This window comes from Schistocerca gregaria, chromosome 6, assembly GCF_023897955.1.
Source record: "Schistocerca gregaria isolate iqSchGreg1 chromosome 6, iqSchGreg1.2, whole genome shotgun sequence".
Classification (NCBI taxonomy): Eukaryota; Metazoa; Arthropoda; class Insecta; order Orthoptera; family Acrididae; genus Schistocerca; species Schistocerca gregaria.
In genome coordinates this window covers 94,257,173-94,275,742 of record NC_064925.1, presented here as the reverse complement: position 1 = coordinate 94,275,742, position 18,570 = coordinate 94,257,173, and positions in this window count along the sequence as shown.

Genomic DNA, 18,570 nt, shown 5'->3' with positions numbered 1-18,570 from the left:
CAAATAATTCGAGGACGCAGGTTGCACGCGCTACTCTGAGATGAAAAATTCGCTCAGGACAAGAACTCGAGGCGGGCCAGCCTGATAACACCAAAACACTCTGAGAGCCTGCCGAGGTGGCCAGGCGGTTCTAGGCGCTACAGCCTGGAACCGTGCGACCGCTACGGTCGCAGGTTCGAATCCTGTCTCGGCATGGATGTGTGTTATGTCCGTAGGCTAGTTAGGTTTAAGTAGTTCTAAGTTCCTTGGGACTGATGACCTCAGAAGTTAAGTCCTATAGTGCTCCGAGCCATTTGATCCATTTTTTTTAACGCTCTGACATACTATCTGGTAATCCGTGAGTTAAGGCCCTTTTTCTCGGGAACGTGTAGACGTATCAAGTTAATATTTATGGTACATACTAAGGCCTAGATGCCATAGGCGATGTCATACATGTAAGAGTCTAAGTCAAAACAACCAAAAGATAAGAAAATTTACGTCACGTGTTTTGATACTCGCAAGCTCACTCATCAGAACCTATAGGGTACTTCAGTTGATCTGTTATCGTGAAATTTGGCTACAAGCTAAGTTTAACAGTACAAGTAACAATAAAAAAAGAGAATTGCTAGTTTGTAGTTATGTGATAGGAAAAAATATTTCTTTTGTTGTTTATTATCCAACGTCAAACTTTAAATTATAAAACTCTCATAAATCAGGGAACCCCCGGGACCGATATCCCACCAATGTCAATGATGATAACAGGCAAAGAAGGTCTTGATTGCTGGAGTGGATAAACTGTCTATATACGTAATTAAATTTGCACATCCTGCTATGCAAGTCCTACTCGCATGTGGCCAATTTTGTTTTCATCTGTTTCGTTTTAATTTCACTGCCCCTTACATGAGCGTTTGTACGAGATTACTCTGAAAGGTGATGCCTCCAAATTTTCAAATAAAACAAACGTTACTAAACATTCCAGAATTTTATTCTTCTTGTTGAAACGTTGCGGCTTCTACACATTTGTTTTGCAAAATTCAGATATCAAACCACGATCGGCTGTATTTCCTGCAATAGACTCCAAGAATGTGGAGGAAAAATAAATGAAATGTAATTATTTATTTATTCTTTTGCATGTCCTATCCCAATCCTTTTGTGTCCTCATAATTTTTTTTAGAATGTTTCTGTGTGTTGGATAATTTTCTCGTATTTGAGTTGAGTATGGTAATCTGGGTGTCTGTCTTTGTGACTGTGTCGTCTGCGACATGTAAATGCATGTGAACATGATACGTTGAAATCCACATACTGTAATTTATCAGTCCCTCCTGACGGGGAGAATACCCTCACATGGTTTTGCAATACACGCTCAGTGTTACTGATGATGTTGGAGCATCTAACTCGAAGGTTCATGAGGCATAGTCTCATAATCAGTGGACTACTTACTGCCTACTTGACAGCTGTAAGACTCTTAGAAAACAGTCGTAAGGACGTGTACTTTTAAGATTAGCTTGCTTTAAACACTCGTAAACATTTTTTTTTCATTCGAAGGATAGACTCCCTAAGATATTGTAGTATTTGTTTAATCGAATCAGCTGTGTTTCTAATTCGTGATACTTTAGGGAAGTCATTCACCGCTGGGTTCAACTGATGAGAAGCAAAGTGATAATACACCACTGGAAATTTATCTTCGATCCTTTACTGAAATCCTTTAACTTCACTTAATATTATGGAGCTCTCGTCGAAACTTGAGCTTCAACAATTCTAATGCAACGCTCCGTTAATTGCAGAACAGCGCTTTCAGTTCTTCTACTATCCTGTATATTGTAAGTAGGCTGTTTAGGTTTTTATATTGGTAACGCCACGTAGCGCTCTATATGAAAAGCACTGTATGTGCTGTAAGAAGTCTGTGGCTGCTTTGCATTGTTCATTGTTGGAATATTTGCTATTGTGGTGTTGGGCAGTTGGATGTGAACAGCGCGTAGCGTTGCGCAGTTGGAGGTGAGCCGCCAGCAGTGGCGGTTGTGGGGAAAGAGAAATGGCGGAGTTTTGTGCGCGGACGACCTGGACGTGTGTCCATCAGAAAGAGTAAATTTCTAATACTGGATATCATGAACTTACAGACGAATGGAGAAACTGGTAGATGCCGACCTCGGGGAGGATCAGTTTGGTTGGATTCCGTCGAAATGTTGGAACACGTGAGGCAATACTGACCTTACGACTTATCTTAGAAGAAAGATTAAGAAAAGGCAAACTTACGTTTCTAGCATTTGTAGACTTAGAGAAAGCTTTTGACAATGTTGACTGGAATACTCTTTTTCAAATTCTAAAGGTGGCAGGGGTAAAATACAGGGAGCGAAAGGCTATTTACAATTTGTACAGAAACCAGATGGCAGTCATAAAAATCGAGGGGCATGAAAGGGAAGCAGTGGTTGGGAAAGGAGTGAGACAGGGTTGTAGCCTCTCCCCGATGTTATTCAATCTGTATATTGAGCAAGCAGTAAGGAAACAAAAGAAAAATTTGGAGTAGGTATTAAAATTCATGGAGACGAAGTAAAAACTTTGAGGTTCGCCGATGACATTGTAATTCTGTCAGAGACGGCAAAGGACTTGGAATAGCAGTTGAATGGAATGGACAGTGTCTTGAAAGGAGGATATAAGATGAACATCAACAAAAGCAAAACGAGGATAATGGAATGTAGTCAAATTAAATCGGGTGATGCTGAAGGAATTAGATTAGGAAATGAGACACTTCAAGTAGTAAAGGAGTTTTGCTATTTAGGATGTAAAATAACTGATGATGGTCGAAGTAGAGAGGATATAAAATGTAGACTGGCAATGGCAAGGAAAGCGTTTCTGAAGAAGAGAAATTTGTTAACATCGAATATAGATTTATGTACCATGAAGTCGTTTCTGAAAGTATTTGTTTGGAGTGTAGCCATGTATGGAAGTGAAACATGGACGATTACTAGTTTGGACAAGAAGAGAATAGAAGCTTTCGAAATGTGGTGCTACAGAAGAATACTGAAGATAAGGTGGATAGATCACGTAACTAATGAGGAGGTATTGAATAGGATTGGGGAGAAGAGAAGTTTGTGGCACAACTTGACTAGAAGAAGGGATCGGTTGGTAGGACATGTTTTGAGGCATCAAGGGATCACAAATTTAGTGTTGGAGGGCAGCGTGGAGGGTAAAAATCGTAGAGGGAGACCGAGAGATGAGTACACTAAGCAGATTCTAAAGGATGTAGGTTGCAGTAGGTACTGGGAGATGAAGCAGCTTGCACAGGATAGAGTAGCATGGAGAGCTGCATCAAACCAGTCTCAGGACTGAAGACAACAACAACAACATTGTTTGTTCTCTATCAAAACCTTTCATTTGCTAACTACGTCTATCATTAGTTAGGATCTTTTATTTAGCTGGCATTATTGGCGCTCGCTGTATTGCAGTAGTTCGAGTAACGAAGATTTTTGTGAGGCTAGTGATTCGTGGAAGGTATAGGTTAAGTCAGATTGCGTTGAGCTAAAAATAATGTGTGTCAGTTTAGTGTTGATCAGAATAAGTAAAGAGAGAAATGTCTGAGTACGTTCAGTTCTGCTCAGCTGTTTGAAAATCAAATAACGTAAGAGGTTTATCAGCACTGTAATTCATAAATTTTTCTAAGGGGGCGTTTCAATAAGAAACTTGCTAAAACCTATGATGATGTTTAGAGTTTCCTGTATGTGCTTTTGGTGATTTTTACGAATTTTCTGCAAGGCTTTGGATACTGTTTATTGAGACGCAACTTTTTGGTCGTCATACGCACTGATTTCGTTGGATTTCCCGCAGATATCTTCCGCCACGCGTCAGCATTAGAATCTAAAAAGCGTCGATGCGGAGACGATGTAGTTTTTTGAATTTTCACACAATCCAAATATTTTCTGCAAAATGAAATATCATAAATATTACAGAAAACCGTTATTTTCAAAATAAACTTTGCATCTGTTCTGTTTATAACAGTTCGGCCTCGGTTGAGCTCTATTTTTCAATAACACTTTCCCTTTTCAGCTCTACAAAATTACAAAATCTTGCCACTACATAATGCAAATGTTATTTTAAATGTGTTCTTCCATCTCCACGGAAATGTTTTACTGGTTTTTGTGCATGAACCACGAAGTCCGTGTCTAATTTACGTATGGATAGTAAATATAAAGCTGCAAATTATTCGCAATCAGTCGCATCCATGAATAATGATGTAAGAAATACCAGAGAAGAGGTATTGAAATCGATGAGATTAAATTCTCTGATACAGCCATTCCGAAAGTCAAACGACAAATCACAGAGTGAAAGTGCATGGAAAATTGAAATATTCTTTTGTCCTTGATATTTACTGGAAGAGTACCCTCAGACCATGGTGAAATGCTTAGCCACTTCTATATTGCCCTTTGGCCGATTTCAAACAAATACACTGATAACAACTTTTGTATATATCAAGTTCATTTTAGCCTTTTAACTTCTTTAGCGTTTTGGCTGTGGTAACGGCTGTGAACGGGAGTTGGACTCAAGATCCCACTAGCCCCTTCTGCTCCTCAGCCCTCACCCCCACCCATCCCTTCCCCACCCACCCCCACACTGCTATCGAACACACTGGAAAGATTCCACAGAAATGAAGAAGTAATATTACGACTCCCTCACCAAATCGAAACTAAGCTCCTCCCCCGGGGAAACAATTTAGCCCCAGAGAAAATATGTCCCAACTCACCTGCATCAGTGTCTTGTTCGCGCATCGATGTAGACAAATGTAATTCGGAAAGCGCTTCTTGACATCTCACAAGCACTCCTTTCAGAGTAGCGTGCCGGTCTGCCATATAAATACTTTTTCCGGGGCATTCCAGGGCCGCATTTACGTCTTCTGAATTCATTCCTGGAGGGCAGCTGTTTCTACGGTCAGGTACACTGCCTCCTGATACATAATCTGTCCACATGCGTATATCTGAACTGATCCAAGAGTACAGCTCAAGCTGTACGCAGACAAAGTGGTGCTCGTTTGCGTGCCCAGTGGAAGGCGGCATTTAAAACAGTTTATTATTGGAATCCCTCTTAACTAGGCACCAAGTTGTGATTCTCAAGGCAGAATTCTAACTCGCAACATTCACGTCAATGATCTGAGAGCACCCTATATCGAGCACACCTTAATCTTCTGTTGAAATCGATCACTACACTTCTCCAACGGTTCGCAATTCTTTCGTATACGACCTTGCTGCGGCACGTTGTAGAATATACAGCACTGATCTGTGTCAATGCTGGCGACACAAATTTCGACCCCGTGCATTAGGTGCAAAGGCGAGCCGGCAAACCTGCTTCCGTGTACACAAAAGCCAAAACAACGTTCAGTAAAACTAAAAGTAAAGGCGTCAGCTACAAAAGAGCAAAAGGGATTCTACTGTTAAATGTAGAAGAGATGGCGAATACGTGAACACAGAGGGGGAAGGAACTATCGCTTACTTCATGTAAGAAGATTTGGGAACTAGTACCTGAGTCAGAGATTTGGGAGACTTATCTAAAGAGGTGCAATAGAACACTTAGACAAACTATCTTCGTGATTTCTATGGGTGTTTAGGGCAGGAGAGGAGTGACGACTAAGTAGTTATTATTGAATCTATTCACTAATGTAGATTCCATATGATTGGAGCAAGTCCTCGGACTTTCAGGAAAATATAATCATAAATCCCAAACACATCAAATACAGCCAGGAAAGGCAAGAGCTATCGCACCACCAGCAAAATAGTTCAGACACCCAACTGCATAAACGTGCCTGAAAAATAATGGAAAAAGAAGATCGAATATTTCCTAGAATTAGTTTCACTTTAGGGCAGGTAAGGGCATAGGGAGGCAGAACCTTGCTCTTGAGAGTGAAAGTAAGATGTAAGAAGAACCATGCACTTTCGTACAGTTTGTCGAGGCAGAAAAATCTTTCTAAACGTAAAATGATGCAAGGTGCTTTAAATTCGTTTTAGAGAGAAGCAGATAGTCCAATCACAACAAAGAAGAGACTTTAAGAATGGAAACTCAACATAGAAATTATCAGCTTAAACAGGCAAAACACAGTCTTTCTCTCCTACTATGTATCCGTACATCGTAAAAACAACGAGGCAAATAAATTAAAATCTCTCTTGATGCATTGTGGATTCCGGACAGCGGCTGCTCAAATATTTAACAAGAAAGATCGCCAAACAACAATGCAGTTTGACAACGTGTTTTATTCTATTTTCACAACCAGTTTCGGCAATTCAGTATGCCATCTGTAGGCCAATGCATGTTAAGGAGTGCACTTGTTCTGTATATTAAGATAAACTACAACTGAATTTATGGAAGAGAAGCGTAGTAATAAACGTTCTTAAAACGTACAAAATGAAGGTAACAGCGTTAAGACAAGTACCTGTGCACATACAGCACAACAAAGTAGAATATGTACATGTACTGGTTGGTCTGACGAGTATCGTTTCAAACTGCATCTAGCAGGTGCACGTGTGGGGTTATGGAGACTGCCTCACGAATCCGTGGAGCCTGCATATCAGCAGGGGCTGTATAAGCTAGAAGAGGCTCTGAAATGTTGTGGAGCATGTTCAATTGGAGTGAGATGGACCCCTGATAGGTCTAGAAACGACTTTGACAGGTGACACATACGTAAGCATCCTACCTTATCATCTGCATCCTTTTATGTCCATTGTGCGTTCCGACGGGCTTCGGCAGTTTCAGCAGGACAAATGCGACGTCCTACAAGACCAGAACTGCTACAAAGTGGCTCCAGGAACACTGTTCTGAGTTTAAACACTTCCGCTGGTGACCAAACTCCCCAGACAAGAGCATTATTGAGCATATATGGGATGCTGTTCAGATCTCCACCACCTCGTACTCTTACAGATTTGTGAACAGTTCTTCAGGTTTCATGGAGTCAGTGCCCTCTAACACTACTTCAGACATTAATCGAGTCCATTCTGCGTCGTTCTGCGGCACTTCTTCGTGCTCGCAGGGGCCCAACACTTTTTAGATAGGTGTACCAGTTTCTTTCGCTCTTCAGTGTATGATGAAAACCCCAGTTCATACGTTATTATAGATGAGGAAAACTCTAGTTCATACGAAGTCCTGGCCTCATTCAAAGGAAAACCTAGCGATATAATCTATAAAATACACAATACTATCCATATCTGTATTATCACTGCTGATGATAACCAGACACAAAACCCAACCGCAGACAACATATCAAGTACCTAATAACATGCAAAAAACATGTGAGGAATATTCATAAACTACTTTGTGAGTGTAAGTTATACAACATATACGCCAAAATCATCATGGGTTATTCTAGCTTGCAGTCAGTGGTTAGTTTTTCCATCATTATTTTCCTTGACGACTCATAGTTGCCCATGCTACCATTTAAAGTGAAGTAGGTTCTGTAAATCCATTTACAGAACCTGCTTCACCACGGTGAATTATATAGTTTATCAACTTTATATTGTATTATGTAGTCCCCTGTGTCGTTTTCGGTACTTAAATTTTACTATTGGTTTCACTTGGCTAGAACAACCCATGATGATTTTGGCACATTAACTGTTTAGATCTGGTTTTGTCCTGTACTGGTGATCTCTAGGACATGATGTGCCATTTATGGGTTTTATTTTAGTAAACTGTATAATATTAGTTCTTTGTTTTCTTTGCGTCATATTTATTGTCGTAGTTTAAATATATTTGTGTGCTTCCTGATTAACTCAAGTTTTTACGTTTTTGACCATTCTGATTCCGATACTCTACAGTTTTCTCTGTCTCTGAACCTATTGGTAAGTATTACATTTTATTTTTGACCATATTTTGATCTTTTGTAAGCCTGCACGCATCTACGACGGGATTTTCCTTGTGATAGTAAGATCTTCTTGATTTTTAGGACGATGAGATTGTTATTGTTTCCTATTGGTGTGACTTGTTGTAATCTGTTGGTTTACATACCACTTTAGCTGGTTGCATTTTTAAATCCAAACTGGCAGTTCCCAGATATTCAGTACTTCTTGAATGCATGTCATGAGTAGTGTTTGCTTACTTCAGCATAGTTCTAGCTTTGTGACCTTTACTTCACCACAGATGTTATGGGGAATTTTATGATATTCTTGCCATTTACTCATGTTTTATTGTGTTTGTGGATTTTGGATTGATGTCGACCAGATGAAAAGAGTTGTTAGTTTTGAGTTTATGAGCCACTGGTGTGGGTCCCGAGTTTTACTGTGTGGCTTGAGATTGATGGCATATTTAGGCTTGTGCTAATAAATTTTTTATCGTCTTAATTTCCTCCGTCACTTGCAAGGTTATGAGTGGTATTGTTCTACTCCATGATTAGTCTATTCTATAAAATGAGAACGGTTAACAACTCCTTTTTTTCGCTCGCAACTGTTGCCCCCCCCCCTTTTTTTTGGGCAAGTATGTTGCTTTATTAATAGGCTTACACTTTGGCGTTTGGTTGGCCATAGCACACTTACCTTACTTTCGGCTTGTTCCGTCATCTCATTACCTATCACGATACAGCTTGCTATGTGTCATTTCCTTTTTGGATGGGTTCGTCATTATATAGACTGGTCTTAATGGTGTATCTTGTAATCCTAGAGAAATAGTATTACATTTTCACCTGAGATTTTGGAGTACTACTCTTAGTTAATATGGATTTGAGGTCTTGTTAGTTCTACTCTTGTCCTTTCCCGCTTATTAACTGATGTAAGGGACACCAAGTAATATCTTTTTTACTCTGATGTAGTATATAACGTGTGCTTTCTATGTAATTGATGAGTATTCCCCACATGTTGTCTGCCGTTCGGTTTTGCGCGTGTTTGGGTTTTTAGTGCTGTGAAAACTAATTATAATACATATCCAGTAGTAATAATACTTAAGATATAGATGTGCACACTATTGTGTATTTTATAGATTAACTAGGGTTTTTATCATCTATAAGAATTGTGCAGGATTTTTTATTAAACAGAACTGGACATGATTCGTTCGGTTGTGCTTCTGATTGCATATTCTCTATTTTTGATCTTTTTTAACGTTTGGTACGTTCTTTCTATGACCCTGTCATGTCAGACTAGGTTCAGTGCTAACCAGCATGTGAAAATATTCGAATTTGTCGTGCTTTATGTGCACAGGTACTTGTCTTAACGTCGCTAACAGCATTTTGTAGGCCTTAAGAAAGTTTACTACCACCTTCATTTCCTGAATATGTGGTATACTTCGATATACACTACATGTATATTCTTTTTAATATGCTGGGGCCTGAAGAAGGCATGTTGAATTGCCGAAACTGGAAGTGAAAATAGGATAAAATAACTTTTCACAGTGCAAGACTATTTGGCAGTTCTCTCTGTTAAATTAAATAAAAGTTCGGAAGTGGGCTTAAAGTTCAGGATGAAAGGATATAAATGATAAGCTTCAATCATTTCGTTGCCCCATTGAAGTTTACGAAAATTAACAGGACCTATTGACTGGTGCTTACAGGTTAAATGAGAAGAGTATATAGACTGAGAGATTTCAAAATAGGAAATCAGTATTCGAAATGAAATAATTCTGCTACGTGACGCACGAAGAAAGTAAGATGTAAGCGGAAGGCAAGTAACATGCAACGAGGACAGTTCTCAGTAAAAGAAGTCCACTGGTATTACGTATTAGCCGTAAACGGATGAAAAAAATTCTGAAAATGTTCACCTGGAGTGCAGTCTTGTATGGAAGTGAACCATTGACTGGGGGAAAACTGCGTTAGGTATTCCGAAACTACAATTATACTGACATCGCTTTCTAAATAAAAAACTCCGTACTTACTGTCACTACGAGTAACTGAGAACCAATTGTACAGAACTCTCCAGAAATTAACTAAAACCCTACGTATGTCACATGACTACCAGGTTCTGCAACTCAGGCAATTAGTTGGTCTATATATTTAACCATCACAGACTACCACACTGTAGACATAGCACAAGGAGGGTTAGAACTTTAACAGCGGAAACCATTTATTTAGAACTGATTCAAAATAGATACATGTTCAAAAGTTTTAGTGGTCCTCACTGTAATCAGAGAAATGATGATTCGAGTGAAATGGTCTATTGCCCAACAAATATCTATAACAGTTGTGAATCTAAGGCCATAAAGCACTTTACTAATTAAGCTGAAGACCCAAGGGCTTAAATGTGTGGAATATGGTGGATGGTACAGCACTTTAGCCCCATCGATCGAACAGATTAATGACAACTTGCGCAATATGCACCCGAGGGTTGTTCTGTAAAGCTACTTGTGGGTCCAGCAGAAAGTCTCGCCGCTTCTTTCATCTCAGCTGTTGAGTTTTGGAACACATGTAACGCCCCAACTGTCGGGACTCAAGACCTAACTCAAAACGATAAGGAATTGTACTGTACCAACGTCACGATGCCGCTGATGTATGGCTACCCGCCTCGCAAAATTGCTCGAGCGTATCAGTCGACCACAACTGCAGGAATTATGTATAGTTTTTGTATTCACAGTCGATGTTATGACCGTGGATCTGTATTCGATCACAGAATATTCAAGTAGTAGCCGAACGCCTGGCAAACACTAGCGTAGCTTCCACAGTAGTTGCACTCTCTAACAAATTGAGGATAGATCAACCTTTTGATGATTAGCAACTGCAACGATAATAAACTCTGACGAGACAGCAGACTCAAATGCTAGATAATAACAAACCATATTTTTTAATATATGCAGTATTCGAGGTCCTACAGCAATGCTACTACGCCACAAATAGATACACCGAAATATCGACATGGCACTGACAGTCGCTATCTACCATCAGTGACGAGACTAGCAGAATAGAGCGACAACACACGTTATCTCCCTATCGGTCAAAACAAGACATCAAAATTATTCAAAACGATACCTGTTTATATTATGCCAAGCTGAATCGTATATCCAGCTTGCAATTGTCCTCATAAGTAACGACTTCCTTCCAACTCAGAACATTCTCTCTGGAACCGCCTCGTAATCTTTCAATAACTTTTAACATTAATGTTAGATATGGAGTGAGTACAAAGACCGATTCATATTAAACTCGTATTTGGACAACGTTTATACCGGGATAAAGATAACTGAAGCGATAATTCTGTTTCTTTCTGTGTAATCTAACGTTGCTGTATAAATAGTGATACGTAATGTAGTCCACAGATTAACCACTACACCTTTGTTAGCATGATCGCTGACTTTTCGTAACAACTTCAAATAAATTCAATTCGGATTTTCACTAGCTTAGAAGTTTTCTTACGTAAATGTAATTTTGTTAGCTTTTATAATATCGGACTCTTGTGCAATTTGCATGTACCAACTCAATTAAGTGAATTTCACTGAAACCAAAACTTCCTAATACTAACTCAAGATTATGTTATGCAAGAAGCTAGTAATATCTGTGAAACTTAAATCTTTGATTTCGTCGTTTCATAAGAGTGTCAACTGATTCACCTTTAAGTAATAATACTGTTTTCAGAGATTATTCGTCACTCAATTTCAGCCAAAAGAAGTTACCTTGCACTTTGAAATTAAATATCCGTGAACACATCACTTTTTGGGTGATACTTAAATTCGCAATTACAGCACAATGAATTACACGCATCAGCTGCTAAGTAACACGTAAAGGTTTCTGTTAATCCAAGAAAACTTTTCTCTATTTGGGCTAGGTATCTCAATACAAGTTCAAATCTCGGAAGTGATCGAGTGCCAGCAGAGTGGGAAATTCAAGAACAAACAAAAATATAAACAAAAAACCTAGATGCCACCGCCTCCTTTGTCTTAACCTTAATTAACAATCCAAACAAAACTGCGCCTCTTCAGGCGTTAGCACAACGCGAACCGCTAAATTTCCCTAAATTAAATCAGGCCATTGATCACTTCTACTAATCAAGTTTCTTGTTTAGTTAAATGTTGCTCGTATTTGTCCTTTTCCATTCCCGTCGCTTGCTAACTCAGCCTACTATTGCGATCTCTCATACCAAGGTGAAACAGTTTGAAGATACTAGATCCGTTCTACATTCGTGCCATCCAAAAAACATATCCGTGAACACATCGCTTTTTGGATGATACTTAAATTCGCAATTACAGCACAATGAATTACACGCATAAGCTGCTAAGTAACTACATCTAAAGGTTTCTGGTAATCCAAGAAAACTTTTCTCTATTTGAGCTAGGTATCTCAATACAAGTTCAAATCTCGGAAGTGATCGAGTGCCAGCAGAGTGGAAATTCAAGAACAAACAAAAATATAAACAAAAGACCTAGATGCCACCGCCTCTTTTGTCTTAACCTTAATTAACAATTCAAACAAAACTGCGCCTCTTCAGGCGTTAGCACAACGCGAACCGCTAAATTTCCCTAAATTAAATCAGGCCATTCATCACTTCTACTAATCAAGTTTCTTGTTTAGTTAAATGCTGCTCGTAAATTGTCCTTTTCCATTCCCGTCGCTTGCTAACTCAGCCTACTATTGCGATCTCTCATACCAAGGTGAAACAGTTTGAAGATACTAGATCCGTTCTACATTCGTGCCATCCAAACAACATATCTGTTAACACATCGCTTTTTGGATGATACTTAAATTCGCAATTACAGCACAATGAATTACACGCATAAGCTGCTAAGTAACTACATCTAAAGGTTTCTGGTAATCCAAGAAAACTTTTCTCTATTTGAGCTAGGTATCTCAATACAAGTTCAAATCTCGGAAGTGATCGAGTGCCAGCAGAGTGGAAATTCAAGAACAAACAAAAATATAAACAAAAAACCTAGATGCCACCGCCTCTTTTGTCTTAACCTTAATTAACAATTCAAACAAAACTGCGCCTCTTCAGGCGTTAGCACAACGCAAACCGCTAAATTTCCCTAAATTAAATCAAGTTTCTTGTTTAGTTAAATGTTGCTTGTAAATTGTCCTTTTCCATTCCCGTCGCTTGCTAACTCAGCCTACTCTATTGCGATCTCTCATATCAAGGTGAAACAGTTCCAATATACTCTAGCCAATTCTAGATAAAATGCTCGAGGCTTTCGCTTCTCGATACACACCAGCCACTGCCAGTCCACTCACAAATACAGATAACAACTCAACTACCTCTTGGCGAACCGCAACCATTAATCATATAACAGGCATAACAGGCACAGGATATCGGGTTCTACCGATTCCCTAAAAATCATCAAATGCTAATTTCTCTCTCTAACACCGCTCACGCTGTATCTATTACAGCAAAATAACCACTCCTTCCACCCGAACTGTCCACAGAACGACAACCAATCGATCTCCCAAAAACACAATTTCTACAAACCAGTGTCTAAGCCGTGACTACTTCAAAATCCCGGAACCTACATGTATTCTGTAGCTCGGCCTTGGACGGAAAACTACAGACACAGCTACATCTATTGACAGGGGCCTAAACGACAAAGTTGCCACACTGTCTCCCTAAACTGCACAAAATACTACACTGGCTTCATCAGCGAAAATCTTTCTCCTGCCACAAGTCTAAAACACCAATTGCGATTTCTCTATACAAAACGCAGTCGGTCGGTTCTACATCCGACCTAGACCTACCCCAAGAATAAATTTATCAGTAAGAGGTCTACTGGTGAACTGACTATTGTCTGATGTCATACAGTGGAAACCATTTACATGAACTAACACGCAACGCCACGCCAACGTGTGACAGTTCAATTTCTATTCCTTTTGGCCGTCGCGTGAAGTCGATAGAGGCCGGCTGCTTCGCGTCGCTAACACAGCATCTCTGGACTCAGCGACGGCGAGTTCTTATGTCGCTGAAGTCGAGCGCGTTCACCACCTGTTTTCTCTGAGGTTCGCTTGGGTCATCTATAACATGATTTAATACATCTTACACATATGATTATGGCATTCACCAGGTGTTACGAGCCATTTACCGGATCGGATGCTCAGCAGTTGTAATGCTGCGTTCGGCAACACCTACATAAGTCAACAAGTGTCTGGCGCAGTTGATAGATGAGTTACCGCTGCTACAATGGAAGGTTGTCAAGAATTACGTGAATTTGAACGTGGAGTTATAGTCGGTGCACAAACGTTGGGACACAGCATCGCCGAGGAAGCAATGAAGTGAGGATTTTTGCGTACGACCATTTCACGAGTGTACCGTGAATATCAGGAATCAGGTAAAACATCAAATATCCGACATATCTGTAGCCGGGAAAAGATCATGCAAGAACTTGACCAACGACAACTGAAGAGAATCGTTCATGGTGACAGAACGGCAATCATTACGCAGATTGCTGCAGATTTCAGTGCTTGTCATCAACAAGTGAGAGCGTGAAAACATTCGACGAAACATGATCGATATGGCCCCCTCTTGTACAATTGATGACTGCACGACACAGAGCTTTACGCCTCGCCCGGGCCGACCAACACCTAAATTGGATTGTTGATGACTGCAAACATGTTGCCTGGTCTGACGAGTCCCATTTAAAATTGTATCGAATGGATCGACGTGTGTGGGTGAACAAACTCAGGAATCCATGCTCCCTGTTTGTCAGCAGGGGACTGTTGAAGCTGGTGGACGCTCTGGAATGGTGTAGAGCGTGTTCAGTTGGAGTGATATGAGACCTCGGATATGCCTAGATACGACTCTGACAGGTGACACGTACGTAAGCATCCTTTCTGATCACCTACATCCATTCATGTCCATCGTGCATTCCGAATGATTTGGGCAACCCCAGCAGGACAATGCGACACTCCAAACATCCAGAACTGCTACAGAGTGACTTGAGGAACACACTTATGAGTTTAAACACTTCCGTTGGCCAACTAATTCGCAAGAAATGAACATTGTCAAACACATCTGGGATGCCTTGCAACGTGATGTTCAGAAGATATCTCCCCCCCCCCCCCCTCCTCTCTTACGGATTTATGGACATTCCTGCAGGTTTCATGGCGTCAGTTCCCTCCAGTACCACTTCAGACATAGTCGAGTCCATGCCACGTCGTGTTGCGGCACTTCTATGTGCTTGCGGGATTCCTACACGATATTAGGCAAGTGCGCCAGTTACGTTGGCTCTTCAGTGTATATTACAGATATTCGCTTTTAAATATGGCCCTTAACTGAAAAGGTACCGCAAGTATCTCTCAATTGGCAGAGTATTTCGGTAAAGTTTCCCATTTGAATCTCCGGGAGGGAACTGCCAAGGTGGAGGTGACCATGAGAAAAAGATTGAACAAACAATGGAAGGATAACGTGCTACGAGGCGGAGCGTGGAATATCAGAAGTATGAACGTAGTAGGGAAACTAGATATTCCGAAACGGGAAATGCTAAGGCTCAGTCTACATATAGTGGGTGTCAGTACTGGGAAATAGAATTAAGACAAGGATTTCTGGTCAGTAGAGTATCGGGTAATACCATTGGCTGCTGAAAATGATATTACGGGAGTAGGATTCGTTACGACTAGGAAGTTAGCACGGAGAATGAGTTACTGTGAACAGTTCAGTGATACAATTGTTCTCATCAGAATCGACAGCAAACCAACACCGACAACGACAGTCAGACGTCGCAAGCCAGAGATGAAAAGGCAGAGAAAGTATACGACTATACTGAACGGGTAATTCAGTACGTCAAGGGAGATGAAAATATAATAGACATGGCTGACTGGAGTGCTGATGTAGGGAAAGGAGTGGAAGCAAGAATTAGGGGATAATATGATCTTAGTAGCAGAAACAAGAAAGACAAATCGATTTATGCAATATATATATCTGTTAGTAATAGCGAATACTCTGCTCAAGACACAGAGGCGGAGGTGGTATACTTGGAAACAGCTGGGAGATACGGGAAGATTTCAGTGATATTTCATCATGGTCAGCCAGAGATTCCGAAACCGGATTCTGAGGCGCACCTAGGAGCAAGTGTAGGCACAGATCACAACTGAATAATTATAAAGTGTAGGCTGAAGTTTAAGAGGTTAGTCAGGAAGGGAAAGGGCACATAGATGTGGGATACGGAATACTAAGAGATACATACGAAGTTCTTTAAGGCTAGCTAAGGCTAAGGAATAGCTCAGCAGGCAATACAGTTGAAGAGGAATGGACATCACTAAAAAGGGCAATCACAGAGGCTGGAAAGGAAAACACGGGTACAAAGAAGGTAACTGCGAAGAAACCATGGGTAACAGAAGAGATACTTCAATTGAGCAATGAAAGGAGATAGTACAAAAATATTCAGGGAATTCAGGAACACAGAAACACAGGTTTCTTTGGAACAAAATAAATATGAAGTGCCGGGAAGCTAAGGCAAAATTGTTGCGTGAAAATTGTGAACACACCGAAAAAAAATCATCATCGGAAGGACGGATTCAGCAAGTAGGAAAGTCAAAACAACAGTCGGGGAAATTAAAAGCAGAGGCGGTAGCGCTAAGGAAGTAATTGGAATTTCACTGTTAACATCAGAGGAGAGGGCGGTTAGATGAAAAGAGTACATTGGATGTATCTGCGATGGGGAAGACTTGTTTGATTAAATTCTAGATGAAGAAAAGGGAGTCGACAGTGAAGAGATATTGGAATCATAATTTAAAGGAGATTTGGAAAACTTAAGATTAAATAAGAGAAAATTGATAAACAACATTCCATCGGAACTTCTAGAATCATTGGAGGAGATGGCCAAAAACGACTATCCACGTTGGTGTCTAGAATGTTAGAATATGTGAGACGGGCGAAATACCACCAAACTTTCGGAATAACATCATCCACCGAATTCCGAAGACAGTGCGAGAATTAGCGCACAATCAGCTTAAGAGCTGATACATCCAAGTTTCTGACAAAAGTAATAAACAAAAGAATATATAAGACAATTGAGGACTTGTTAGATGATTGTCAGTTTGGCATTACGATAGGTAAATGCACCAGAGGCAGTTCTGACGCTAAGGTTTGATAATGAAAGCAAGACCAAACAAAAGTCAAGACACATTCATGGGTTCTGTCGTCCTAGAAAAAGCGTTCGGCAATCTAAAATGGTACAAGATGTTCGAAATTCTGGGAAAATAGTGGTAAACTATATTGAGGGGTGCATAATAAACAAAATGTACAAGTACCATGAGGGAAAAATAAGACTGGAAGAACAATAACGAGGTGCTCGGATTAAAGAGTGTGTAAGACAGGGATGCAGCTTTTCATCCCTTTTATTCGATGTATACATAGAAGAAGCAATAAGGGAAGTGAAAGAAAAAATCACGAGTGTGATGAAAATACAAAGTGAAAAGATATTCCTGATAGATTCACTGTCGACTTAGCTATCCTCAGTCGAATTGAAGGACTGCTCGAAGTGTTAAATGGAATGAGCTGTGAAACAAGGAGGACATAAGAAGCAGACTATCACTTCCTGGCCAAGGGAAGTCTGCTAGTATCAAACGTAAGTCTAAACTTGCGAAAGAAATTTCTGAGAATATACTTTTGGAGCACACCATTGTATAGTAGTAAAACATGGACTGTGCGAAAACCGGAATGGAAGAGAATCGAAGCCTCCGACATCTGGTGCTCCGGAGGAATGTCGAAAGTCGGATGGAGTGTTAAGGTAAGAAATGATGAGGTTTCCCGCAGAATCGGCGAGGAAAGAAATATATGGAAAATACTGACAAGTAGAAGAGACAGAATGATAGAACATCTATTAATACGTTAGGGAATAACTACAATGGCACTAGTGGGAGGTGTAGAGGGCAAAAACTGCAGAGGAAGACAGAGAGTGGAATGCATCCAGCAAACAATTGCGGACGTAGGTTGCAAAGCGCTACTCAGAGCTGAAGATGTTGGCACAGGAGAGGAATCCGTGGCGGACGTCATTAAACCTGTCATTAGACAGATCCCTCCGCCCCACCAAATAAAGGAAGTTTTCAATGCGAACATTCAACACAACTATCGACACTAAGAGTATCCTACGACTTTCACACCTCTGGCAAATCTTTACACAAAATGCTGGTGATTATTTTGAAGGACAATAAAACTTTTAGACAAAATTTGTTATGTATAAACCGTAAGTAAATCGTTGGCACTATTAAAATTCCAAACCCTAGACATTCTAGCAAGCTCTCATGGCTAAGATAGAGACATCTATTATTTCATTCCAACACGAATATGTTCGGTCTAGCTATGTGTATAAGAGGAAATCAAACTGAAAGCTGGTAGTCAAGGGAAGGCAGGATTCGGTTACGATTGTGGACGGGGCCGTAATCAATTAGTATTGGTTGCCTTTTACAGATACAAACAATTTATTTTAAATCAGTAATTCGAGACTCAACAATAAATAAAAATATCCCACGTTATTAATGGAGGAATAAACAACAGTGTAAATAATATTGTTTTCAGTTAATTACAATTTAGCAAGTCACCATTAAATACAGATACAGCAGATAATTTTTGAAAAGCAAGCCACTGTGATCTGGGCAGAAGGCCTTAAACGCCAGGAATGGCAATGACTTAAGAATTGTTTAAAACTCGCTGCAACTTAGAAATTGCTGGTATTGAAATATTAAAGGCAACTCGCTACAAACACAGCAGACGGAATCAGACGCGTGGACTG